The sequence below is a fragment of the Macaca nemestrina genome, chromosome 4 (assembly GCF_043159975.1).
Source record: "Macaca nemestrina isolate mMacNem1 chromosome 4, mMacNem.hap1, whole genome shotgun sequence".
Lineage (NCBI taxonomy): Eukaryota > Metazoa > Chordata > Mammalia > Primates > Cercopithecidae > Macaca > Macaca nemestrina.
The window spans coordinates 3,735,549-3,763,279 of record NC_092128.1 but is presented as its reverse complement, the minus strand read 5'-3'; the positions used below and the strand labels follow the sequence as shown (position 1 = coordinate 3,763,279).

The 27,731-nt window shown below is 50.3% G+C and overlaps 1 long non-coding RNA gene across 3 annotated transcripts; it reads right to left on the bottom strand.

Moving 5' to 3' along the window:
- Window positions 1–211: 211 nt before the first annotated feature.
- LOC105474962 (uncharacterized) lies at window positions 212–27,381 on the bottom strand. 3 transcript variants are annotated; one of them, XR_011621823.1, is made up of 3 exons: window positions 26,260–27,381; window positions 1,443–1,610; window positions 212–764 (listed from the first exon to the last, which is right to left on the bottom strand). It is a non-coding gene; the product is annotated as an uncharacterized lncRNA (long non-coding RNA). The 3 variants fall into 3 exon arrangements; XR_011621822.1 differs by lacking the exon at window positions 26,260–27,381 and adding an exon at window positions 9,135–12,801; XR_011621824.1 differs by lacking the exons at window positions 212–764; window positions 26,260–27,381 and adding exons at window positions 794–1,154; window positions 9,135–12,801.
- Between the last annotated feature and the right edge of the window lie 350 nt (window positions 27,382–27,731).

Genomic DNA, 27,731 nt, shown 5'->3' with positions numbered 1-27,731 from the left:
GCAGTAGGCTATAAGTAAGTCCCACAAGCTTAGCGTTCCAATAATGGAACACTAGGCATAAATAGGTTAAACCTGTGGGGTCTGATGCTCACTGGGTGGCAGTTCCAAAGTGGAAACAAAAAAAGGGAAATGAATTTTTGCTATAGACATTTTGTACGTTTTTTGAATATATTTCCTATTTACAAACAAATGAAAAGAAAGGTATTTTTAATTGTAGGAAAAACAAACAGTTTTATACGAAAGCCATGGTGCAAACATGAAGCCGACTAAAACATGGCCTAATTTTGAGCTACTGACAGAGCTTAGAAAAAGACTTTCTTCCCGCGGACAGGGAGCCCTCTCCTTCCAGAGGGGAGTCTAAAGCTTTCCGCCTGCTTCATGTGTTTCAGAAGCTCTAGCTTTCATTCTCCGTTCGATTTTACCAACCAGCCCTGAGCAAACAGACCTCCGACCCTTGAAGTCAGGAACACTTGGAGTTTCTCCGGGCAAGGCACAGGTGGCCGGTGCCAAGCTGCCCAGGTGAGGAGAGTCTGGAGGACTCACGCCTTAGGTGTGTTTGATTTCACCACCGCAGGAGAAGCCTCCTCACGTGCACTGTACGGGCTTGCAGAAAACGGCCTCAGCCCGGAGAAAGGCGTTCGGAAAAGTGCGCTCCGCTCTGTCCCAGACACTCCCTCCCCCTGGCATCCTTGCAGCTCTCTGGTTGGGGTTTTTGGGGTTTTGTTTTCTTTCTCTTTGCATCCTCATTTCTCCTCTGGGCTTTTCTGTTGCACAAAACAGAAAAATAGAAGAAAAACACTTTGACAGATTGTTTTATTCTGTGGCCACAGGAAATCAGAGAGGACTAAATGTAGAAGGAGCTGAGCGACTCCAGCCCTCTCATTCGGTGTACAGAGCAGCTTAGCAAGAAGGCGTGAACTGCTGGGCTGGGCTTGCATTCTACAAAACTCTGCAATTCACCAGGGTCAGCCTGGGCAGGCACTCCAAGTCCATGGCCTGCGTCAAGTGAGTCGCACAGCTGACGCTACCTGGAGGCACTGGTGTCACCGACTCTTCCCCATCTGCTGGCCCAATCTTTTAGGCTTTCGCTGTCCCCTGGTTGTCTGTGGTCCTCCCCAGAGACAGGCTCAGTCCTGCCCAGCACTGTGGAGCACCTACCCGGGTGGCCGTTCCAAGCTTCAGCCCCCTGGGCAGATCCAGGCTGAGACACCACAGGAAGGCCAGGGGAACCCCTATACTGCCCAGACAGACCCCATCCCAGCATCCACTGACGCCACTGAACAGCCCCTTAGGGACTCTGGCCGCTGCTTCCTCTGCTTGGGGCAGCATGATGAGGCTTTGCAGGGCTGAGGAGGGGCAGGGTCCTCAGAATGACAGGTGCGTCCAAGCCACACCATGTGGCACTGTGAGTGGCCTGTCCCCCTTCTTAGCCAACCCTTTACCTGAGCATCAGTGCAGCATCGTTTGGGCCGGGATGAACGTAGAGTTTAAATAGCCATGGTCCCTTCTGTCTGCCGATAGTGACTCCAGGGCCTGGTGGGGCCGGCAGGGCACCCAGCTCTGAGGAAAATGCTGGACTGTCCCCTTCACATCCCTCCTCTCAAGCCCACCTGCCAGCAAGATAAGCATGAGCCCCAGTTCCCGACGAGGCTGGTCCAACGCCTCTGACCTACTCCCTGCAATAAGGATGGAGGGAGAAGCAGCACCTGGCTCCAGCCGCCTGGCCATGCAGGCCTGCCAGCTCCTGATAGAGACCAACTGGGTCCGTGACTTAGCCCTTCTGAGACTCAGTTTCCCCGATCTGTAAAACAGGATGTGAAGGTGAACTTTAGGTGATGACTTGACTGGGGAAGGCAGGCCTGGGTAGCTGGTGAGGCCTCAGGTCTGGGTGTGTCTGGAGGGTGTTTCCAGGAGAGACTGGTGTTGGAATCAGTGACTGAGGAAGGACGCTCAGTCCCCAGACTGGGCCGGTGCCACCCAGCCGCTGCGGGCCCATAGCACACAAGGCCGAGCACAAGCGTATTGCTCCCGCTCCCTCCTGGGCTGGGGCCCCTTCTCCTGCCTCCGGACATCACACTCCAGGCTCTCTGGCTCTTGGGCTCTGGGACCCCCACCCTGAGCTTGCCTGGGGTTGGCGGGGCCTCTGCTGAATGGCAAAAGTGGGCGGAGGAAAGAGCGGTGGCCACTGAAAGGCGGTTTGAAGAGGAGAGAGACTGAGGAGGCCAGGGCAGAACAGGGCCAGGAAGTAAGGTGGCAGCCAAGGGGCGCCCATCAGTCCCGTGACAAGGCCTGGTTTGGGGGCTCCGTGGAGAGCCCCCAGCCACTGCCACTCTCAACTACACTTGTGGAGCTGGGTGGCACACGATGACTTTGCCAGGCTCCACGACGTGGAGCTGCAACCTCTGCAGCAGAGCAGGTGGTGGAGGGCGAAGGGACCCTGTGCTCTCTGCATTTTCCCTTTCCCAAGTTCCAAGCAGAGAGCCAGGCCCAGTGCGCCTTCCTCCCAGGGATGCTTAGGATGCAGCCCAAGGGGACACCTGTGTCCCAGGCATGTTTAGGAGCAGCCCGGGAGAACAGAATCAGGTTATGTGTCGGGCTGGGAACTCTGGGGAAGCCCTGATCTCTGTGGCACAGAGAGGAAGAGACTGTAAGGCTGATTCCCAGGATGGTGGGGGGCCTGCAGTCTGCACTCCCATCCCAGCAAAGCCTCAGACACCCAAACTCCCACGGAGATGACTCCTCCAGGCGGACCTGGGGCTCTTGCACCTGCTTGGTAAAAGCCACTGGGACCAGCTGCCTTTCAGGGTCGAGAACAGGAACGCATGCATGGAGAAAGTTTCATAAACATCTCAAACAAGGGCACTGTTCATGTACTCAAGTTCCTGAATATAAAACTATAGTCTCTACCCCTTCCAAAGAGGCCCAGGCACATTGCGATGACATTTACAGTCATCATCATGGTTATTCTATGCATGTGGTTTCAGAGGGGAGGAATATCTGGCATTAGAAGACCAAGACTCAAGACTCAGCTCCACCCGTGTGTAGGCTGTGCGGCCAAGGATAAGTCACCAAGTCTCTACAGTCCTCCATTTGCTCACCTGTAAGTGGATTAACAACGCTTTCCATCTGCAGGGTGGTGCAAGGGGTACTTAGGATCCTGTACCAGAACTACTGCATAACACAGAGATCAACACACAAACACAAGCCAGGGTCCTCTATCCACCAGACGAGAGCCCAGGACCACACCCGCCATCAGCAGTCATTTTCCTGGGGTGGTATTTGCTCACATTCTGCTGTGCATGCAGTCACAGGGAACAGGCTAAATGAAGGCCTCTTTCATTCAGCCTGAGTTGTCCACCCAAGGAAAGACTCCAGCAAGCTTGTCTGGAGGCATATTAGAGCCCATGACCCCAAATAATTGACCTGAATATTGTGCAAGATGAAAATTCCTGGGCGTCATTCTGGCCAGATGTCCAGGAGCTGGTGAGGATAAAACTGCTAACTTGGGGAGAGAGATGGGTCGCTCCTGGGGAACCGCAGAACTGCTTTCTGCTAACTGCACTACCGGGCACCTGCCTATTGTTCTGGGAGGGGGCACAGGAAGGAAAGTCTGCTTTTCTGTACTGGGGGAAAGTCTGCTTTTCTGTACTGGGTAAGTAACTTTCAAGGTAAGGATAACCTGACTGCACTCACTGAGCCTTTAGAACAATGACCACTGTCTGGTGCATCCCAGGATGTGGCTGTTTATCCCGAGGCTTGTTCCATTTCCAACAGATATTGATCACATCCCTTCTCCATGCTGGGCGCTGGGGATGCGGGGATGAAAAAGCACAGCTCACTCTCCTCCAACCACCCGCCAACCCAAGCGTGTGTTCCAGTGTGCTGGCACCTGCAGAGCCCGACATTCTGATGCAACCTGTGGGTGGGAGGAGGCAACACAGAGGGAGGGTCTGAAATTCCAAAGCAAAGAATCTGATGCCTCAGCTTCCCAGGGCAGGAGTCACAACTGCCCAGAAGCAACAGACAGCAAGGGCGGCAGTGGGTACTGGACACGCTAGCGGCACCGGGCCAGAGTCCACAACCACCTGCAGCCTCAGAGCTGGCCCCTGAAATCCACCAAGACAGGGCGGCCAGAGCCTCAGATTCTCAGGCCAAACCAGTCTCAATGCTGGGCAGCCTTTTCCACGTGATGTTGCTAGATCCCATCTTAAATGGATACCGTAAATTTGTATTAACGTGGCATCTCACATTTAAGGAGTTTTTGAGGAAAGGTAGTGTTGAAAGTTTACCCTCCGGGCAAAAAAGAATGAATAAGAAGAGAAAAAGCCAATAACCTCACCCCTCTGAGGTTTAAACCACCGGCTCATTTCCCGGGATATATATTTCTCTTTCATTGAATTGTTTTGTCTCTTTTACTTAGATTGAAAACCTCGTGGGCAGGATCACGTGGCCCTTTTACCCCCGAGCATAACCAACAATAATCACTCGCTTTAAATAAATGAGTGTAAGAGTGAAGGCCTGTGTGTCTAGTAGCTACGCCAACATCTGTGCAAGTGCAGAGAAACGCCGTGGCCTCCCTTCTGTTCCGTGTTGCCTTCCTTGTGCGGACAAGAAGTGAGCCCCTTTTCCTGAGGTGGTCCTCAGGCAAATTGGGTGCCTGGGCTGGCCAAGAAGAGTGCAGGGAGGTCTCACCATGCCCCATTTGCACAGGTGACGGCCAGGCTTGAAGGGGGCCCATGGAATAGCAAAGCCCTGGAGAATGAATTCAACTGAGAAGGCGAAGGAGCAATCTTCCCCTTTTGGCATAAGGAGGGACAGGCCAGGAAACGGGCACTTGCAGAGGACAGGTGTAGAAAAGGCTGCACTTCAGGGAAGGTGACTATGAGGGTCTGAATGTTTGTATCCCCCCAAAATCCACATGGTGAAACTTAAGCCCAAATGTGATGGTATTAAGAAGTGGGGCCTTTGGGAGGTGATTACTCATGAGGGCAAAGCACTGGTGGAATTAGTGCCCTTATGAAAGAGGCCCAAGAGAACGTATTCACCCCTCCCACCATGGGAGAGCACATCGAAGACGTTATTTATGAGAAACCAACCCTCACCAGATGCTGAAGCTTCATGGCTCTTGATCTTGGACTTCCCAGTCTCTAGAATAGTGAGCATTAAATATCTATTGTTTTTAAGTTACCCAATCTAAGGTATGTTGTTAGAGCAGCCTGAAGACACTAAGAAAGAAATTGGTACCAGGAGTGGGGATATTGCTATAACAAATACCTAAAAATGTGAAAGCCGCTTTGCAGCTAGGTAACGGGTAGAGGCTGGAAGAGTTTGGAGGTGCCTGCTAGAAAAAGCCTACATTGATGTGAACAGAACATTAAGGACAATTCAGGTATGAGCTCAGAAGAAGAGGAGGAGGGCCTCTGAGAAAACCTCAATGTTCCTCAAGATTGATAAGAGGTCAGAATGAGAATGTTGGTAGGAATACGGTTAGTAAAGGCCATTTTGGTGCAGTTTCAGAAGGAAGTGAGGAATGTGTTATTGGAAACTGGAGGAAAGGCCATCTTTGCTATAAAGTGGCAAAGAATTTGGCTGAATTGTGTTCATTCCTAGTGCTTTGTGGAAGGATGGATTTGTGAACAATGAAATAAGGTATTCAGCAGAAGAAATAACTAAGCAAAGTGTTGGAGGTGCAGCCTGGCTTCTCTTACTTGCTTATAGTAAAATGAAAGAAGAGAGAAATGAATTAAAGTTGAAGTTTATAATCAAAAGGGAAGAGAACCTAAAGATTTGGAAAATTAGCCTGGCCATGTACAGAGCAAAAAAGCATGTTTAGGAGAAAAAATCAAGGGTGTAGCCAAACAACCACTGATAAGGAGATTGGTATGGAGAAAAGGAAGCTGGATGCTGCTCATCAAAACAGTGGAAGAGTGACCCCAAGAACTTCTGAGCTCCTCAGGGCTGCTTTGCCTGTCACAGGCCCAGAGTGCTAGGGCCTTGGGGATAGAATGATTTCAAGGCTCTGCTGCCCACACTCCAATGCAGTGCTCCTTGGCCACCCCAGGTGTGGCTCAAGCAGGCCCAGGGGTGGCTCAGCCCACCCCTCTGGAAGTCACAAGCAGTAAACTCTGGCAGCATCTATGCAGTGCCCTCTCCATAGGAGCTGTGGGGACATGGCTCCCTCCATCGAGATTTCACAGGATGACCTGGAGAGCCCCAGCACCCAGGGAGAGAACTGACACAGAGGTGGGGCCACCTCAGAGAGTTCCCACCAGGGCAATGTCCAGTGGGGTTCTGAGGGCAGGAGTGCCCACGAGACTCCAGTACAGTAGAGCCAGCAGCCCCAGCCTGGGAGGGCAGCAGGCATGGAGCTGCAACCCGGGAGAGCTTCGGGAGTGACCAATACCACACCCTCCGCGACCCCTCCATTCAACCACTGAATCTTTCAATACCTCCCAACTCACCTCCTCTTCACCCCCCATCTTCCTCCCTCCTCTGAACAACTGCAGACCCATCTTCCAGGCTCCTCTCCCCACTCCAGACTCTCCAGAACTTTCTCCACAGTGATGCTGCTAAAAACCAACCCAAATGTGACCCAAAGACCCAAAGGCTAAGTTCCACCAAGGGTTCCCACATTGCCTTGAGGTTAAAGAAGATTCATATGGAAAGAAGGAAGCCGAATGCTACTTACCAGGACAGTGGAAGAGGGACCCCAAGGGTTATCCTATGCATTGGCAAAAAAGCCCTGCACGAGGGGCCCCTGGCTGCAGCACAGCAGCACCATCCTCTGGGCACCTTGCTCAGAGCTCCATACATGCACTGCACCTCTGCGCACAGGCTGCCCTCAGTCTGAAAGGCTGAGCCACCCTTCCCAGCAGTTCCTAGTCCTTCAAGACTCAGTCAAGATTAGCTCCTCCAGGAAGACTTCCCAGAGCGCTGTCCTGCCCCTCCGTGTGAGTCTGAGCCCTGCTCCAGCACCTCCAGCCTCTATCGGAACCCCGCACCCACCAACCCTCCATAGAGGGGCTCCCTGGGCTGGGTTGGGCACCACTCTCCGTGGACCTTGGCACTGAACATAACTTCCAGTCTGGCACACAGTGGACAGCCAGTAAAAAGTGTGTCTGACACATCAATAATGGACTGATGTGAAGCAAGTCACAATGACCCCAGGACTCCACTTTTCCACCAAGTGAGGGGATATTATGCAGTGACCTACAAGTCCACTTCCAACCCTAGTATTGCACCAATTGTCCTTGAACTAAAGCCACTGAAAACAAAGCCTGGTATAAGAGGGTCTTTCTTAGATGGAACATAGCTGCTCTCATGATCTGTCATGCCACGTGACACGCCATATTCTGCAGGCTGCAATGCTGCAGCATTTGTGACCTTGGGAACCACAATTCTGACACAACAGATTAGACACTAAGCATGTCTAGCTATCATTAAACTTCCCCAGCAGCAGGGCGATGATCGGATCAGACCTCAATTCTGCTCTCAGTTGTAATAGGAGTTTAGAGCCATATGTGCCTCGTTGCCTGAGGCACAGTAAGGCTGTGTTTAACAGGGCTCACGCTAGGGAAATAATGTTCCAACGGATCATAAACAATATTGCATTTGCATCGTGAATGTTTTTCCCTGTTTCCTCTCATCATAAGAAAAGCTGTATGCATTTGGTTCATCCTTCCCCAAAACACATCCAGCCTGTTTTTCCAGAAGCACACGGTGAGAAAAACCTCCTCCTGTCTGATGGACCCTGTTAATCTGAGCACATCCGAGCTATACCTGGGGCTCCGGTCAAAAGCACATGCCTCAGAAATGACTGCAAGCACCCAGACCAGGGCGGGAACGAGGAACTTCAGATCAGCCAGACTCCTCCTGCAACATGGCCCGTCAACCCTCCACTCCAGGGGGCTCACCTTTTCTCTCGGCCGATTCTTCGACGTTTCAGGCTACACACAGGGGAGAGAGTGTGTGTGTGTGTGTATGTGTATATGTGTGTGTTTGTGTGTTTATGTATGTTTGTGTGTGTTTATGTGTATATGTGTGTTTATGTGTGTACGTGTTTGTGCATGTATGTTTATGTGTGTTTGTGTGTGTTTATGTGTGTATTTATGTGTGTGTTTATGCATGTGTGTTTATGTGTGTGTTTATGTATGTGTGTTTGTATGTGTGTGTTCATACTGCAGTGCTTTTGGGGGATATCAGGTTTCCTTTCAATGTTTCCCAAAGCAGCACATGTAAACCTGGCCCCCACCACACCTGCAGGGCTCACTCCCCAGAAGCAACACTTCCAGCTTTGCAAATTGTTTCCTGCTGAGTTCCACATTTCCAAATAGCCATGTACTGCCATCTCTTAGCATTTCAATGTTGCACTCACTGAACTTCCTATTTAGGATGAGGAGTTAGTAACTGCCCCCGACGCACACACACAGAGCTGCACACACACACACCCTGAGTTGCACACACATACCCCGAGTTGCACACACACAGAGCTGCACACACACGAAGCTGCACACACATGCACTGTTGCACACACATATTCTCATGCCCGCTGTGCATTCCTCGAGCCTGGGCATGTGGTCGTTTTTGTTAAATCTGTGTCTAGCATTGACATTCTTATTGTGACGCTGCCTCTCACCACCGAGCCCCTGCACTTGATTGTATTTCCTTTCTTGTACAAATTTTGCATATCTTGGAGTTAACTGACTTTTTTCCTCTTTCACTTAATTTTCTACACCCACCTTAAATTCATAGCCAGCTTTTCGGGCAGAGCTCAACCTCCCTCTCAGCGTGGTAAAGCACCCCTTGATTAACCGAACCAGGCCCTTCCCCATCAGCTCCCCCATGTCCTGGATTCCACGCCTCCCTTCTTGTTTACTCCCCTCTTTAAATGGAACAAAATCTCCACGAGCTTCAAAAGGAGGGTGTTTTGAGGCTGTTTTTTTTTTTTTTTTTTTTTTTTTTTTGAGGCAGGTTTCACTGTGTTGCGCAGGCTGGACTCAAATTCCTGGGCTCAAGCAATCCTCCTGCCCCAGCCTCCCGAGTAGCTGGGACTACAGGCACGCAACACCACACCACAGTGAAGACACTTTTTGAGACCTTATAAAATTATAAATATCTTTATTCCACTCACATACCTGATTGATGATTTACTGGGTATGGGATTCCTGGTGGGAAGTCATGTTCCTCCTAAATTCCAAATGCTTATCATGGAATGTGACCTTCTAGCTTGTGCCTGAAAAGGTGTGGAGGCATGAGAATGTCCCCCAATGCCTCCACCCCCACACCTGCTCCTCCACCCACCACCTGCGCCTTCATCCTCCCACACACGCCTCCTTCTGCCCCCACACTTCCATCTGCACCTCGCATTTCCAGCTATCAGGAGCATGGAATGGCTCAGAGTCCCAGCTGCATCGCTCTGAAATCTGTGGCCACATCTGTGCAGCCAGGGAGGCACATGACAGGGTTCCAAGGCAGCGCTGTTCTTGGAGGACCCTCGTCTCCTCTGATGGCCGTGAAGGCATGAGGATCCTCATGACCTTGGGCTGCTGCAGGCCACGGCTCTCCCCCATCCTTCCTCCCATCTCCATCACTGGGGTGTCCTCCTCTGAGGCCCAAGAACTTTTCCCGCCCCCTCCAATTTCTGTCCTGCAGCCGTGTTGCCCTGTGGGATCCGTGCACGTGCAGTTCTGTCTTCTCATCTGCTTCTCACAGGAACCAGGTGAACCCAAAAGTCAAAATGTCATTTTCCTTTGATTATTTGTTTGATGTGCTTTTTCTCTGGCAGCTTTTAGAAGCTTCTCTTCATTACTGGTGTCCTGAAACGTTGTGACAATATGCTTTCGTGTGAGTTTTTCCTCCCTTATGGGTGTGGGCATTCAAGGGGCCTGTGTTTATTTCCCGTGGCTGCTGAAATGCAGCACCGCGGGCTGGGGCTCATAAACATCCGAAATGCATTGCCTCCCAACTCTGGGGCTGGGAGTCCCAGAACAAGGTGCCAGCGAGGTTGGCTCCTCTTGGAGGTCCCTGGGGAGGATCTGTCCGGGCCTCCTCCTGCCTCGGGTGGCTGTCCAGCCGTGTCACTCCCTGGTTTGTGGCTGCTTCACTCCTATCTTCACATGGTGCTATCCCTCTGCAACCATCTCTGTCCAAATGTCCCCTTACAAGGATACCAGTCATATTAGACTGGGGGCCCACCCTGCTCCAGCAGGACTTCATCTAAACCTGACTAATCACATCTACAAAACCCTGTTTCCTAATAAGGTCACCCTGGGGTTAGCATTTCAGTGTATGAATGTGGAGCAGGGGACACAATTCAACACATGCCAGGGTCCCTTCGATTTGGAAACTCAGGTCCTTCCACCCACTGTGGGCTCCAGCCTCACTTTTGGGAGTTCCCACTTGTTGGATGTGGGGCTGCCACAGTGAGCTTCTGATGTGCTCGTCTTTTTCATGTATTTTTAAATGCTTTGTCCTTTTTTTCCTGGGAAACATCTTTTTGTCGTTGTTTTTAGAGGTGAGGGTCTCAAACTCCTAGACTCGAGCAATCCTCCCGCCTTGGCCCCCCGAGTAGCTGGGATTTCGGGGCACTCACCACCATGCTAGCTGGGAAATGTCTTTAGCATGTGTGGAGCTATTGAAATGTGAACACTCTGCCGTCCTGTGCTGTCACTGGCAGGGCATCCTGAGCTTGTTTCGGACCCAGCCCCACTCTCACCTCCACAGGGGACAGGTTTCAGCCATCCCGACTCCTTGTTGGTTTCCTTTTTATGGCCCCTGCTGGGGTTGTTTGCTTTATTTTGTTTTATCTGTATATGTTTTATGTGTTCCTGTCTATAAGTGTTCACATCTGTTTCTATGTGTTCATATCCGTTCCTGTCTGTCTGCTTTGTATGTTCCTGTCTGCATGTGTTCATATCCGTTCCTCTGTGTGTGTTCATATCTATCCATTCCTGTCTATATGTGTTCACATCTGTTTCTGTGTGCTCATATCCGTTCCTGTGTGTTTTATGTGTTCCTGTCTGTTTTATATGTTCCTGTTTTATGTGTTCACATGTCTGTTTTGTGTTCCTGTGTTTTGTGTGTTCCTGTTTTGTGTCCACATGTGTGTCTGTTTTACGTTTGTCTTATGTGTTCACGTGTGTCTGTTTTGTGTTCCTGTGTTTTATGTGTTCACATGTGTGTCTGTTTTGTTTTGTGTGTTCCTGTCGGTTGTGTTCACACATGTCTGTTTTGTGTTCCTGTTTTGTGTGTTCCTGTGTTTTGTCTTCACATGTGTTTTATGTGTTCCTGTTTTATGTGTTCACATGCGTGTCTGTGTGTGTTTTATGTGTTCCTGTCTGTTTTATGTGTTCGTGTGTCTGTGTGTGTTTTAGGTGTTCCTGTCTGCATGGTTTTATATGTGTTCCCTCACTTAGGAGGGCAGCTCTTTTGGGTCCATTTGCTGAGCAGGTGGGGCAGAGCCCAGGGGCTATGACATCCAACCGACCACCAGTGCCGCAGGGGCTGTGCTGGACCTCAGAATGGAAGCAGAGCCAAGCTGCAGCGTGCCTCAGCTCACCACGGGACATCAGCCTCATCGGCCCCTGGGGATCCAGCGGCCACTGGGTCAGAAGGCCCCAAAGTAAGGGGGGATCGTGGCGGAAGCAGTTTAGGGGACTGGGGAAGAAAAGAGGGCTGAAAAGCCTGTGTTGGTGCCACAGAGAGGCAGGCAGGTGTGGCTCACTCCCAGTGCCTGAAGATGGGGACAGGGATGCAGGGGACATGGGAGTGGGAGGGCTGTGGGAAAGTCGCCACTCCACCTGGAACCGGCCCTCATGATGCAGAGACACGGTGTGTGCTGTGAGCACAGGCATGTGACGTGTCACTCGTGTTTCTTTCTGAGAGGTCAGAGTGTCTGTGATAAAGTCAGGTGTCCAGAGGCACAAGCACAGCCAGGCAGTGCTTCCCGCGGGACAATGAGCTCACAGACCGCGTCCTTCTAACTCCCACTGTGCTTACAATCTTCACACAGGCGCTTAATTAGTCCTCAGTGGTTTCAAGTTCAGTAACTGGGTCTGTTTCCTTACAGTGTTTACCTCCACGCAGAGGGGTGTACTCCCCTTGGTTGCAGAGCCCCGTACTGCCTGGCACCAGCCTCCATGGGGGCACAGGGTGAGGACCTGCCAGAGCAACCAGTCTCTGGCTCCTCGAAGCCTGGTGGGACACCAGCAGCACCAGCATCGACTGGGCACCAAGAAATGCAGATGCGCAGGCCCCGCTGTAGGAGGTTCTGCACAGACAGGAGCCCGGCCTGGACTTCGCACACAGCTTCCAGTCTGGGAAGTGCTGGCCCTGGGCTGGGAGTCACATGGCACAGGGTGCACCTGCAACCCCCTCCCCTCTCTGGATCTCAGCATCCTTCTGTGGGAGGTAAGAGTCTGTCCAAGCTGTTTTCCCAGACCCTGACGGTCTGCAATTAATTGAAGGAGGCTCCGAACAGAGTAAGTAGAGCCTGCAAACATTTGTGTCTGTGCAGGGGCCCACCCGGGACCTAAGTGGACATAAAGTTGTGATTTCTTGCAACTTAATTTTTTATAGAATTTTAGAACTGGCAGATATCTCAGAGATCATGCACATTGCACCCTTGATTTTTACACATGAAAGAACGGAGGGCCACATCGGTCATGTGGCTTATGGGAGGCCAGAGAAGCTATCGGCAGTGGTGAGAGCCTGGATATCTAACTGGACAACAGCCAGACCAGCTGTGGACACAGAGCCTGGAGATACAAGCTGCAGCCACCAGTCCGGGAGCTGGCCCACTGTCTACAACTAGACAGTGGGTACAGGAAGTGAGGCCATTGTCTCTGCAGTAACCAACCCAGGAGCCGGCCCACTTTCTACAAGCCAGGCTTGTGAGAAGCGAGAGCACTGTCTCCACAGGAACCAGCCTGGGAGCCGGCCCGCTATCTACAAGCCAGGCTGTGGGAAGTGAGGCCACTGTCTCTACAGCAACCAGCCCTGCTATTTACAGGTTAGCTCCTGGGCTCATTGGAGAGGTACGGGAAGTGAGGCCACTGTCTCTACAGCAACCAGCCCGGGAGCCGGCCTGCTATCTATAAGCCAGGCTTGTGAGAAGCGAGAGCACTGTCTCCATAGCAACCAGCCCTGCTATTTACAGGCCAGCTCTTGGGCTCTTTGGAGAGGTGCTGGAAGTGAGGCCACTGTCTCTAACAGCCACTCAGGAAGCCAAACCATAACCCTTGTAACCATCGGCCCCAAATGGCCCGGGCTTGGTTCATAACTGCCGCTTCCCTAATTGTTGTCCCCACTTGCAACTCAGGACCAACCAGAGAAAGCCAAATGTGCCCCCAGCCAATCTCCTGGTGAGACAGGACATGATCTCTTGACTCCTTTGAGGATGGCAACTGGAGTGCCTGGTTTGGCACCGCCCCGCCCCCGCCGAAGACGCTGTGGCCACTCCTTGCAGGAGGGAGCATGCAAGTGCGTGCGTCAGGGAACTGCAGCAAACAAGCGCTTGAAGCTGCCCGTGGCTCCTCTCTGGCAGGAGCTGGCTCTGTGAGGGCCCTGCAGCAGCGTCCAAGCATGTTACAACCAGTGCTCTTTTAGCTCTGCGGTCCAGGGACAGCCAAGTACCAACCAGCTCAGTGGAGGGTCAGGGTGGCAGCCCCTGCCCTCTCGACACCTGGGCTCTTGTCCAGTGTCCAGGAAGGATCAGGCCACGCGAGCTGTTTGAAAGGTGATGAATGCGGAAGACTTTACTAAGTGGCGGGTGGCTCTCAGCAGAAAAGAAGGCTGGAAAGGGGGTGGGAAGGTGATCTCTCCCTGAAGCCCGGCCCTCTCTGAAGCCACACTGTCTGAAGTTAGCCACATCTAGCCACAGTCTCTGATGCTCAGCTGCTTGTGTTGCTCTGCCAGCTGAAGTCTTTTATGGGCAGAGGATGGGGCGGGGCAGGCCAAAAAGTTAACGTTCAGGTGGAAAAATGAGTCAGCTGTTTTCACTTAGGGCCACGGTTCCAGGCTTAAGGGTGGGGGTTTGCCAGGAGCCCAGCCCTTCTGTATCACTGGGACATGCTGCTTCTGAGCCACCTCCAGGTTCCCACGACAGCAGCCTCCAGCCAGGGAACCGGCCTGGTGCTCAGGCAGGAGCCTTCTTTTCTCACACTGAGGCCTACCCGTCCCCTGCCGACATTGGGGACTCTGCCAAATACAGGTGAGGGAGCGGCCCCCTTGCTGGAGAAGTTCCTGAGTTGTTAGTGGGGACAACAATTAGGGAAGCGGCAGTTATGAACCAAACCCGGACCATTTGGGGCCAATGGTTAGAGGGGTTATGGTCTGGCTTCCTGAGTGGCTGCTAGAGACAGTGGCCTCACTTCCTGTACCTCTCCAATGAGCCCAGTGCTCACTGTCCCTTCCCTCTGCTCACTGTCCCTTGCCTGGTCTTCAGTTGTTCCCACAGCAGTGAAGCGGGGATTAGATGCCAGGCCTCTGGGTCCTTTTGCCAAGCTCTCTCGATAGCCACACTGCCCAGAAGGAAAATATGGGTAGTTTTGACAAGTAAGTCATGGCTGCTGTTAGCTAGTGACTGGGCCTCAGAGGGCGGCTGGGAGGCCCCCGGCAGTTTTCGCGACGTTCCTTTGGTGACATGCATTATAAGGCCCAGACAATCAGTTGACCACTAGACTTCTAGAATTGTTTTCTCTAACATGGCACTAGCCGGCTGCATGAACCCACAGTCATCCGCCTCTATTTTGGGGTCACATCTCTTACTTGCTGTCACACAGATTCGAAAATGGGCCCGACTCCTACCACCTCTGCACGGTCTGGGTTTGGCCACCCAGTTTCCTCATGGAGGCTGAGATGCCTCAAGAGCGTTTCTGTACTCCAGTTGCACATCCCCAGACATAAGCACACGTTAAATTCCCTGAGAGGCCGTGCCTAGTTTGAATCTTTTTTCAGTCACTGTGCAGCGTGACAGTCGAAAACACAACTGACTCAACTAAGCCAGATGGGTGCAGAAACCTTTCGCATCATTTTAATATGAAAACTCCGCCAGGTTTACAATGTGGTCCATTGAAAAACAGGTTTAAAGAAACAATGCAGTTTACAATCCTAAACCCAAACTCCTCCTAAAAACAAATATTTCAGGGAATGAACCTCAGAGGAAGAAAAAAAAAAAGTACAAAACATCTACTTTGATTGTGATTTGTGAGAGAAAGTTCCCACGATCCGAGGGACTTGGGGGTTCTCTGTGGCCACCCCGCAAAGCCGAAACGTGGGAAGGAGGGCACAGGATGATTGACTTTGATCCTGACCAATCACCTGCCCCCGTGAATGACCCTTTTCTAGCTCAGTTGCCCGGCTGGGCTCAGGTGCACTCCTGGGAATGTGGAGTGCTTTTCTCCTGCTCATTTGGAATTCCATCCCACCCAGCACACTGGCCTTCCTCTCTGCGAACCCTGGTTTTCCAAACTGATAGCTCCCTTCTCTGCCACACTACAACCCACACTGCAAGAGAAGCTTACCAAGCACACACTTGCACTCAGGTTTGTTATGAATGACAGCACTGGTTCTCAAGTGAGGCCCGGGGAATAGGGGATTGGATTCAATACTGGAGCCTTTGCAAAACCCAGAAGCTTAGGTCTCTGGTCCTTCTCCAGGGGAGGGCAGGCCAGACAATCTCAAGTCAAGAACTCTTCAGAAATACCCAGGAACCGTAGACAGACCCACTGGCTGTTTCTCTACTGTCAAAGCATGGGAACAAATCACGTGGGTGCTCTGGATAAAACATGTACTTGGCCGGGTGCGGTGGCTCATGCCTGTAATCCCAGCACTTTGGGAGTCTGAGGCAGGTGGATCACTTGAGGTCAGGAGTTCAAGACCAGCCTGGCCAACATGGTGAAACCCTATCTCTACTAAAAATACAAAAATAAATAGCTGGGTATGGTGGCGGGTGCCTGTAATTCCAGCTACTCAGGAGGCTGAGGCAGGAGAATCACTTGAACCCAGGAGGTGGAGGTTGCTGTGAGCTGAGATTGTGCCGTTTCACTCCAGCCTGGGCAACAAGAGCAAAACTCTATCTCAAAAAAAAAAAAAAGAGTCTCCTTAAAACACACCCAATCCATGACATCAGGTTAAAATTAACATCTGAGACTGCTGAATAGGAAAGCAAATGAGGCAGCACTGGAGAAGAGGAAACAGGGCCTGGTGGCCAGCAGACTTGCCTGAGGGAGGGCGTCATCGTTTGCATCAGCTCCTAGCACCCTTCACCACAGCCAAGCCCCACCCAAAACCTTAGAAGTCTCCTTACCCCCCTAAGCCCCGTGAGCTTGCCCCCAGGAGAACTGATGAGGCAGGAAAGTGCAGAGGTGTTTGTAGTACCTCTGTCCCGTGTCCCCACAAAAAGCATCAAATCACAGGATATTTCATAATCTAACTTAGTATTACACCATCCAGCCACTTCTTCCTATGCCCTGCCCTTAAAGGAAAATGTCCCCACAAAGCTGAGCTCCTGAGGCCTCTGGCTGGTGCTGCGACTGCTCTGCCAGCTCTGGGGTGCACCCAGCTCCCCGACTTGTGTGGCCACTCCTGCACCAACCAGTGGCCAGCAGAGTCAGAGCTTCCACTAGGCCAAGGGCAGCTGGTCAGCTTAACGCATCCTTCTGCAGGGCACTCAGACCTGCATCTCACAGGCTGTTGTGTTCTCAGACCTCGCTCACTACCTAGCACAGGGTGGGGATCAAATGGCTCCCCAGACAACACAGCTCCTCGAGGCTCTCTGGTGGTACTGTGTCCACCTGCTGCCTCCACCTCCCAAGAGCCCGGCTCTCCACAGGACTCATGGGAGCCCACCCAAGGCAGAGCCAAGAGCCAGCCCCAAGGACAGACACCATGGTGACCCCAGGATCACCCCTGCCCTTTCCACACTGAGGCCAGGCTCTCAGACTCGCTATACATGAGAACTACCTGCAAAGCTTAAACATTCCAGCTGCACCCAGACCAGCACCATCCAGACCAGCACCACCCAGACCAGCACCACCCAGACCAGAACCAACCAGACCAGCACCATCCAGACCAGCACCACCCAGACCAGAACCAAACAGACCAGCAGCACCTAGACCAGCACCACCCAGACCAGCACCATCCAGACCAGCAGCACCCAGACCAGCACCACCCAGACCAGCAGCATCCAGACCAGAACCACCCAGACCAGCAGCACCCAGACCAGCACCATCCAGACCAGAACCACCCAGACCAGCAGCACCCAGAACAGCACCACCCAGACCAGCTGCACCCAGACCAGCACCACCCAGACCAGCTGCACCCAGACCAGAACCACCCAGACCAGCACCACCCAGACCAGCTGCACCCAGACCAGCACCACCCAGACCAGCAGCACCCAGACCAGCTGCACCCAGACCAGCACCACCCAGACCAGCTGCACCCAGACCAGAACCACCCAGACCAGCACCACCCAGACCAGCTGCACCCAGACCAGCACCACCCAGACCAGCACCACCCAGACCAGAACCAACCAGACCAGCAGCACCCAGACCAGCACCACCCAGACCAGCACCACCCAGACCAGAACCAACCAGACCAGCACCACCCAGACCAGCACCATCCAGACCAGAACCAACCAGACCAGCAGCACCCAGACCAGCAGCACCCAGACCAGCACCATCCAGACCAGCAGCACCCAGACCAGCACCATCCAGACCAGCAGCACCCAGACCAGCACCATCCAGACCAGCACCACCCAGACCAGAAGCACCCAGACCAGCACCACCCATACCAGCAGCACCCAGACCAGAACCAACCAGACCAGCAGCACCCAGACCAGCACCATCCAGACCAGCACCACCCAGACCAGAAGCACCCAGACCAGCACCATCCAGACCAGCACCACCCAGACCAGCAGCACCCAGACCAGCACCACCTAGACCAGCACCATCCAGACCAGAACCACCCAGACCAGCTGCACCCAGACCAGCAGCACCCAGACGAGAACCAACCAGACCAGCACCACCCAGAGCAGCACCATCCAGACCAGAACCACCCAGACCAGCAGCACCCAGACCAGCACCACCCAGACCAGCAGCACCCAGACCAGCACCATCCAGACCAGAACCAACCAGACCAGCAGCACCCAGACCAGCATCACCCAGACCAGCAGCACCCAGACCAGCACCATCCAGACCAGAACCACCCAGACCAGACCCATCCAGACCAGCAGCACCCAGACCAGCACCACCCAGACCAGCACCATCCAGACCAGAACCACCCAGACCAGCACCACCCAGACCAGCAGCATCCAGACCAGAACCACCCAGACCAGCAGCACCCAAACCAGCACCACCCAGACCAGAACCACCCAGACCAGCAGCACCCAGACCAGCACCATCCAGACCAGCACCACCCAGACCAGAACCATCCAGACCAGCACCACCCAGACCAGCACCATCCAGACCAGAACCACCCAGACCAGAACTAACCAGACCAGCAGCACCCAGACCAGCAGCACCCAGACCAGCACCATCCAGACCAGCAGCACCCAGACCAGAACCACCCAGACCAGCACCATCCAGACCAGCACCATCCAGACCAGAACCACCCAGACCAGCACCATCCAGACCAGCACCACCCAGACCAGCAGCACCCAGACCAGCAGCACCTAGACCAGCACCATCCAGACCAGCACCACCCAGACCAGCAGCACCCAGACCAGCAGCACCCAGACCAGCACCATCCAGACCAGAACCAACCAGACCAGAACCACCCAGACCAGAACCACCCAGACCAGCACCATCCAGACCAGCAGTGCCCAGACCAGCTCCTGCACCTAGATCAACTGCTGTAGCCAGACCAGCTGCCATAACCAGACCAGCGGCACCCAGACCAGTGGCACCCAGACCAGTGGCAAACAGACCAGCAGTGCCCAGACCAGCTATGCCCAGATCAGCTGCTGCACCCAGACCAGCTGCACCCAGACCAGCAGCACCCAGACTAACTGCAGTAGCACCCCGGGGGCTGGGCCCCTGCACAGGCATTTTCAAAGCTCCCAGGAGACTCTGCTGTGAGCCAGGTTAAGACCCTCAACCCAAGACATCCTTATCATGCCAGGCTTAGGACTCCTGCTCCTTCTTCAGCTAGTGCCCTCACCTTTGTTGTTCCACAGTCAGGCCACAATGCCCACAACTGTTTAGATTGAAACGGAGACCACCTCCCTTCATATTTCACCATGAATCCCTCCCCCGCCACAAAAGCTGTAATCCAGCAAACAGGTGGAGAATAGCGTGCTCAAAGACTAAACTACATGGGAGAGATCAGGTTTAAATTAACATCTGGGATGGCTGAAAGGGAAGGGAAGTCACACAGAGGCAGGAGGGGAAGGAGGAAGGCATGGAGACCAGTGGATACGCTCCCTGGAGGGCAAGGGTGTTGTTTCCATCCACTACCAGTTCCCTTTGCTTGACTGAACATTGTAACCCCAGATTTCCTATGTTGAAACCCTAACCCCCAAGACGAAAGTATTTGGAGGTGGGGCCTTTGGGAGGTGATGAGATCATGAGGATGGAACCCTTGGAGCCTTTCCACCACTGAGGTCAGAGCAAGAAGATGGCCCTCTGCAACCCGGAATAGGGCCCTCCCCAGAACCTGGCCATGCTGCGCTGCCACCCTGGCCTCAGACTTGCAGCCTCAATAAATGCCTGTTGTTTATTAGCCACCCGGCCTGATACATTCTTCCAGCAACCCAAACAAACTGAGACATGAAAGTGGCGTTGTTCATCTGGGGTAATACCTGAGGTTCACTGCCTCATGCCAAGGAAATCAAGGACGTGGACACATAAGGAGTGAGGTTAAGAGCGAAAGTGTAATAGGCAAAAGGAAGAGAAAAGCACTCTCCTGAAGAGAGGGAGGGTCCTAAGCTGGTCTTCTGGTCTGAGGTGAAGTGCAGGAGGTTTTTTAAATGAACTTGAGGCAGCACTGTCTGATGTACATAAAGCACAAAAGATTGGTCGCTCAGGTGTACAATATGCATGGTGTGCAAATAACTGGTTAGGACCATGTGTGCCATTTGCATCGCTCATGAAGAAGCTGACCGCCCCAGTCTTTTTTTTTTTTTTTTTTCTTTGAGACACAGAGTCTCTGTCACCCAGGCTGGAGGGCAGTGGGTGCCATCTCAGCTCACTGCAGCCTCCGCCTCTCGGGATCAAGCGATTCTCCTGCCTCAGCCTCCCAAGTAGCTGGGATTACAGGTGCCCACCACCACACCTGACCAATTTTTGCACTTTTAGTAGAGATGGGGTTTCACCATGTTGGCCAGGCCAGTCTTGAACTCCTGATCTCAAGTGATCCACCTGCCTTGGCCTCCCAAAGTGCTGGCATTACAGGTGTGAGCCACCGCTCCTGGCCTGCCACCCCAATCTTTTATTATGTAGGTGGGTTCTCTACCTGGCTGGCGCCATGTTGCCTGCCTCGTTACTGTACAAGTGGTGACAAAGGAAGGGAAGATGGCGCCTCCATGCTGAACATGCCCAGCCCTCAGGTAGCCCTTTTCTGTTGGCACAGCTGCCGGCATTCACCCACAAAAACTTCCAGCTTGCTTATTCATGTTTTCAGCTCTATTTTTCAGGCTGCTCTTTGTTTGTTAGAAAAGAAATCGGCCGGGCACGGTGGCTCAAGCCTGTAATCCCAGCACTTTGGGAGTCCGAGATGGGCGGATCACGAGGTCAGGAAATCGAGACCATCCTGGCTAACACGGTGAAACCCCGTCTCTACTAAAAAAATACAAAAAACTAGCTGGGCGAGGTGGCGGGCACCTGTAGTCCCAGCTACTCGGGAGGCTGAGGCAGGAGAATGGCGTGAACCCGCGAGGCGGAGCTTGCAGTGAGCTGAGATCCGGCCACTGCACTCCAGCCTGGGCAACAGAGTGAGACTCTGTCTCAAAAAAAAAAAAAAGAAAAGAAAAGAAAAGAAATGATCTGGGGACTGCTTCTTGTTAAAAAGAAAACCTTGCCAAGGACTCCTTTACCGTCACTACCTACCTAAAATAATTTCTTTCTAACTCCTGTATCAACATCCCCAGCCCTCCCTCCCTTTCACCTGGTCCCTGTCCCGCTCCACCCTGTCTGCTCACAATTGGCACCGATTTCCTTGATTGCAGAGATGCCTGGGAGCCCCAGAGCAACCTGTGCCTGGACCCCAGAAAAACCACAGAACCTAGGAGGGGAAACAAGAGAAACGATTAATTATTAGAAATAAATTGCATACATTAAAACGATGGTTACAGGAGGGCAGAGAATTCAAGAATTTAGGCTTTAGATTTTAAAACCACAGTGTTCTGACTCCAAAACATCTGAGGAATATGGGAAAATGCCTAGTTTCTCTCCAGGGAATCCCACATCCAGCTATTTTATTTGTTTCAAAGTGTTTTCATCAGATTTTAAAGATGGTTTACTGCCTGAAGATGAAAGGAATGCTTGTCGGAGTAATTTTTCATACTTCTGCTCTTTTATCCAACTAGATCAAGAAACTAAGCAGGTGTTTAGGAAAACGGCTGCATTTTGTACCTGTGGGAGCTTCAAAAGCAGTGGAGATGCAAAACGGTTCTCAAATCATCCAAACACATTTTGCATCTGGAAATACGTACATATTCATTTACCTTCAAATTGTTAAAATGATGCCTTCTGAAGTTGCCAGTTTTCCCTTCTGTTTGCAGTGTTGATGCCTCATCTCCAGAAGGTGGGGAATGTTTTGTTTTGTTTTTGTTTTTTTAGATGGAGTCTTGCTCTGTCACCCAGGCTGGAGTGCAGTGGCACAATCTCGGCTCACTGCAACCTCTGCCTCCCAGGTTCTCCCACCTCAGCCTCCCGAGTAGCTGTGACTACAGGCATGTGTCACCACATCCGGCTACTATTTTGTATTTTTAGTAGAGATGGGGTTTCACCGTTTTAGCCAGGATGGTCTCCATTTCCTGACCTCATGATTGGCCTCCCACCTCGGCCTCCCAAAGTGCTGGGATTACAGGTGTGAGCCATCCACCTGACCTGGAAGGCGGGGAATGTTCTTTTTGCTGCCCAAAGCAGGCAGGATTCCTGAGACTTACTCATCAGCCAAAAATATTCCTCAACTGCAAATCTCTTAAAGGCCACCTGGATCACCTTAGTCCCAAGCCTCGCCCAACTGGACACATCATACAACCGTCTACCAACAGGGTGTCTAGCTTTGGGGTTCTTCCAAACCACAGCAGCAAGCTCACAAATGCCTCCTCAGCACTGAGCAGATGGAGGGTGTCTGTGCTGAACATCCTGTGTCTCAGTGTCCCATCCAAGCTGTCTGGGGCTGGCCCCTATGAGAAAGGCTCCTCACTCATTAAAAACACATAAACATGGCAATGTGGGGTGGAGAGTGACAGCCCAGACCTGCATTGAGGTTTGGTTCCCAAAACTCACTTTGATTTTGTTCTGTTTTCTTTCCTAATAGCCATCTGATGGACTGAGAGCTCCAAATGAGAACACAAACTTAGACTAAATAAACTGCTAAGTTGAGAACTTGGATCGACCAGCAGGCATATCTTCCTAAACTGTGAGTCATTACCTGGGTCTCAGTCTGGCCTTGCCAAGTGCACTGCATTTTTGAAGTGGCCTAAATGGGTTTGTTCTGCTCCCATAGATCAGTCCTCATGCTCTCCCAGCAGGAAATTGATTGTGAAAGAAAATGTTCTGACTCAAAAGGAAAAGAAAAAAGGGCGTCTTTCATCAAATACTAAAAGTTATTTGATGAGTCATATTTCAGTTTGAAACTGACTTGCAGATGAGTCTTCTTTTACTCTTACCATGTAACCCATGCAAAATTTGCATCTAAGCGTAATAAAGATGAATAAGATCTCGCATTTCAAGATTTAGTAGTTTTAAGGTACTGGTGTTTCTGCACCCCCCAAAATGAATGATGTTATGAATAATGTGTTAACCCAAGTATTTTAAGTGAATAAAATATATTTGAAAGAAATAGGAAGCATATTTTCCCAAACAGAAGAATTCCTTTGTAATGCAATTAATCAAGTGCTACTTTTAAATTATTCACCTTATGAATTCGAGTTTTGAAAATCTCATTTTTCTAAAGCAGAATAGACCTACCCAGCCTGGTTTGAATGTCCTATCCCCCGCCCCGATTTCCCTTTGAGCAGACGAAACAAAGAAAGTCTGCAACCTTCAATGCGATGGCTTCCCTAAGGAGTTCCAGTTACTCACGCATTCTCTAAAATCCTATAGCAACTCTGCTGTTCAAGGACCCTTTATATAACGTCAACAAGATCTCTAGCGTTTCCTTATCGTCACCACCACCATCATCATCACCATCTCCATCACCATCAAATGAGAGCCAATATGGGAGCATCAAACTGTAAATCTGGATTGTTTCGGAGCATGTGTTCAATTTTGAATGAATTGACAGGCCATATTAAACAACACATGCTCATATTACATATTATCCAGAAATATAAAACAGGCTTAAACCCTCAACCATTTCAGCCCCATACTCTAAGACTGGTCCTTTCTCAGGAGCCGTTCACACGCAGTGCCGAGGACGGCCAGCAGATGGCAGCACCAAGGCTCAGACAGAGCGGAAACCAAGCGGGAGCTCAAGGGGCGTTCGATGCCCACTGTGATATCGTCAGGACACCTGAGAAAGGCAAATTATGTTCTTTCTTCCTTATTTTCTTTCTAAACACATTTGACAACCCACCTTTTATTAACACGTCTGCATCCTCTGAGAAAATGCTTTTGCACACCACCGCGCTCCTGCAGCACAAGGTCTCAATCGGGGATTAAGAAGGCTAAGATCCTATATAAAGAATTTTTATGTCTTAATTGTCTTGAAAGCTTGGCATGGTAATTGAAGAATTCAAAGGTCAAAAAATCTACTTTGTCTCTCTTATTTTTCAGAAAATCAAGAAGCCAACAACGCCAAGATTGATGGAAATACATTTTCCTTGTCTCTTCCGCATATTATACTAAGTGGTAATGTCAAACTGCCAGGACTTTCTGATGTTTTCTCTCTAAAGGTGAATATGCCTGAGTGTGCCCCGATAGAGATGCTCACTTATAAGTAAAAGGAAGAGCAGAGAAATCACAAAATAAGTCATCACAAGGATAGTAAACATTGGAAAAAATGTTTAACCTCACTAGCAATCAAATTCAAAAAAAAAAAAAACCCACCAAGATATCATGATTCACTATCAAATTATTGCACATCAAAATGTATTCATAATGAGTCCTACATGAGAGAAAATAAATTGATCCAACCTTTCTGGAGGGAATTGGAGCCAGAGACTCAGGAGCTTTAAAAATATTCATAGTCTTTGACTTTATTAGCAACCATCTTGGGACTCTAGCCCAAGAAAAAAATCTGAAATCCAAAATACGGAGTCAAGATTTTTCACTCTAACGGTACGTGTAACAGTAAAACGCAGGACGCATTCTAAATATTGCAACAGAATAGTAACTCAATTATATTTATATGACTGTATATATTTAGTCAATGAAGTAATGCCCATACATACTTTCAGAGCTAAGCATCTGAAAGGATATAGACAAGCTGCCTCTAAATAGTAGGATTAATGATCGTTTCATGCTATTCTTTTGCTCATCTATGTTTTTAAGTTTTATGCAACAAACCTGTTTTAGGAGGAAGAAAACCAGTAAAAGAGACTTCATTTAAAAAATCAGTTTACTGACAGCATAGGAGCAAGTATTTATAATAAAGTATTAAGTGGATAAAAGGGAGATACAAATTGTCTACACAGTCTGGTCTGAACTATGTGAGATCATACACTGTACATAAAAGAGGGAGATAAACCAAAAGTGGTTCTCACTTACGGCGGGGCTATGGGTAATTTTATTACTTTCTCCATTTTATGTTTTCTACAATGAGCCTACAATATCTTTTATGTCCGAAAATAATAATTTTAATGAAAATTTGAACTGTGATCCATAATAAAAATTAACTCAAAATAGATCATCCATACTTAAATGTAAAACCTAAAATCATAAAACTTCTTGAAGGAAACATAGAAAAAAATCTTGGCAACCTTGGGTTAGACAAAGATTACTCAGGACACTAAAAATACAACCCACACGAGAAATTGAAAACCTGGATTTCATCGAAATTTAAAACTTCTGCTTTTTGAAAGACACTTAGGAATACGAACAGACAAGCCAGGGACTGGAAGGAAATAATTTGCAAAGCACAGATCTGATAAGGACTTGTATTCACTTTATAAAAAGAATGATGAAAACTTGATCATAAGAAAACCCAATTTAAAAAATGGGCAGAAGGTTCGAACAGACTTGTCACCAAAGAGAGTATATGGAGGGCAACAGCGCTCATGGAAGAGCTCAACATCCCAGTTATCATTCGGGAGAAACAAATTGAGCCACAATGAAATACTGCAACCCATCTATTAGAATGGCTGATTTTTTTTTTGGAGTCTCTCTCTGTTGCCCAGGCTGGAATGCAGTGGCACAATCTCGACTCACAGCAATCTCCGCCTCCCAGGTTCAAGCAGTTCTTCTGCCTCAGCCTCCCGAATAGCTGGGACTACAGGCACCCGCTGCCATGCCAGGCTTTTTTTTTTTTTTTTTCTGCATTTTAATAGAGACGGGGTTTTACTGTGTTGCCCAGGCTAGTCTCGAACTCCTGAGATCAGGCAATCTGCCCGCCTTGGCCTCCCAAAATGCTGGGATTACAGACGTGAGCCACTGCACCAGGCTAATTTTTTTAAAAACCTGGCAATACCAAGTACTGACAGGGATTTAGAGCAGCTTCTGCCACATTCTGCTGGTGCAAGTGGCACAGGCACCTTGGAAACCGACTGGCAGCTTTTTATCGGTAAACATAAGCTTCCTTATTACCCACAAATTTCACTGCTCGGTATTCACCCAAGAAAAATGAAAACTTGGTCCACACGAAACCCATATACAAAGGTTTATAGCACTTATGTATGTAGGTATGTATGTATGTATTTTGAGACCGAGTCTCTCTCTGTCGCCCAGGCTGGAGCGAACTGGCGCAATCTCGGCTCACTGCAAAATCTGCCACTCAGGTTCAAGCGATTCTCGTGCTTGAGCAACACAGGGTTGTTGCCTGAATCTAGGTGTGGATTTTTGGAAACAAGGCCAATTAGGTCACTAATTAATTTCATTTAGTAGCGCAAGCAGAGGTTCCAGTCAATCAGATTTAAAACTTACTTTTAATACATACCTCTGTTTCATTAATTTTCATTTCAGGTCCCCCATATGGAGAAGAAAAGTGTGCCTTTATCTTGTTATTTGAGGATCTTTTTTAGGCTTTGTTGCTGCCCTAGCAACAAAGGAATTCTCCTTTATCCCCAGTGTCCCAGGAAGGAACCAGGAAGTAGAATGACAGCAATATTGGAAATTACTTTCCATCCAAAGTGATTTGGTACAATCAATGGTCCTTCCTGCATACAGACAACAGAATATACAGAGCTCTGTGGAAAGAGTGAAATGAATTGCATTTTTTAAAGATGCTGCTCAAGTTTGCATTCTCAGAAAGCCTCTGCTTCCCTAAACTCTGGGTTTCCCTTTTTACTATGCCCAGTAATGACGAGCCGAAGTACAAATTGCCCTCCCAACAAACTTCCAAGCAACTCTAGCACAGTCGCCTTCTTTTTCTTCAAACTGTGACTTCCAAGGACTTTTACACTTTGCCTGGTGACATGGAACACGTACGCTCTACACATAGGGAACAAAATTTCCTGGGGAAACACTTGAGCAGGTGCAGTGTCTTCTGCTAGTTTTCATTCTGTTCTCTACCGCACGTTTCATTTATTAAAGCGCTGGTCGAGACCCTCTAAAAACTCCATCCCTCAAGAAGGAGTAGAGTGATCCATGATGTGAAAACCACAACCCAGTGAGCCTGGCCGCACAACGCTTCAAAGCCTCATTACCGACTGTGGCTCCCTGAGGCCATGGGCTTCCGGCAGCCAGTGGTAGCTGGCGGCTTTCCTGACCGCACTGCTACTTCACGTCATTCTGTTCATGGCCTTCAGTGTGATTCAAACTGCTGTTTCTTTCAAATAAAAAATAATCTGGCTGGCCACAGTGGCTCACGCCTGTAATTCCAGCACTTTGGGAGTCCGAGGCAGGTGGATCACCTGAGGTCAGGAGTTCAAGACCAGCCTGGACAACATGCTGAAACCCCATCTCTACTAAAAATACAGAACATTAGCTCAGCATCATGGTGGGCGCCTGTAATTCCGGCTACTTGGGAGGCTGAGGCAGGAGAATTGCTTGAACCTGGGAGGAGGAAGTTGCAGTGAGCCGAGATCGCACTGTTGCACTCCAGCCTGAGCAACAAGAGTGAAACTCTGTCTCAAAAAAAAAAAAAAAAAAAAAAAAAAAAAAATCTTATTTTTCTCATCATTAGACCAAAAAAAAAAAAAAATCTGCAACTAGGTCAAATGAAATCAAGTAGGAATTCATCAAGGGGATGGATTTTGTGACGTTTCCGTTGACTGCACAGAGCAGGTTTGGGTTTCCCTGCACGTCCTCCCTTCTGTCTGGGAAGCCCCAGGGGAGGCTGTACTGCGGGTGGCTTGAGTCTCCTGGTCCCTGGGAGAGTTGCCCCCATGGCTCAAGTCTGGAAGCAGCCCTCCAGGATGCCCGTGCTGGTGCTCCACACTCGGGAGCCCCCAGGAGCTCCACGGACTC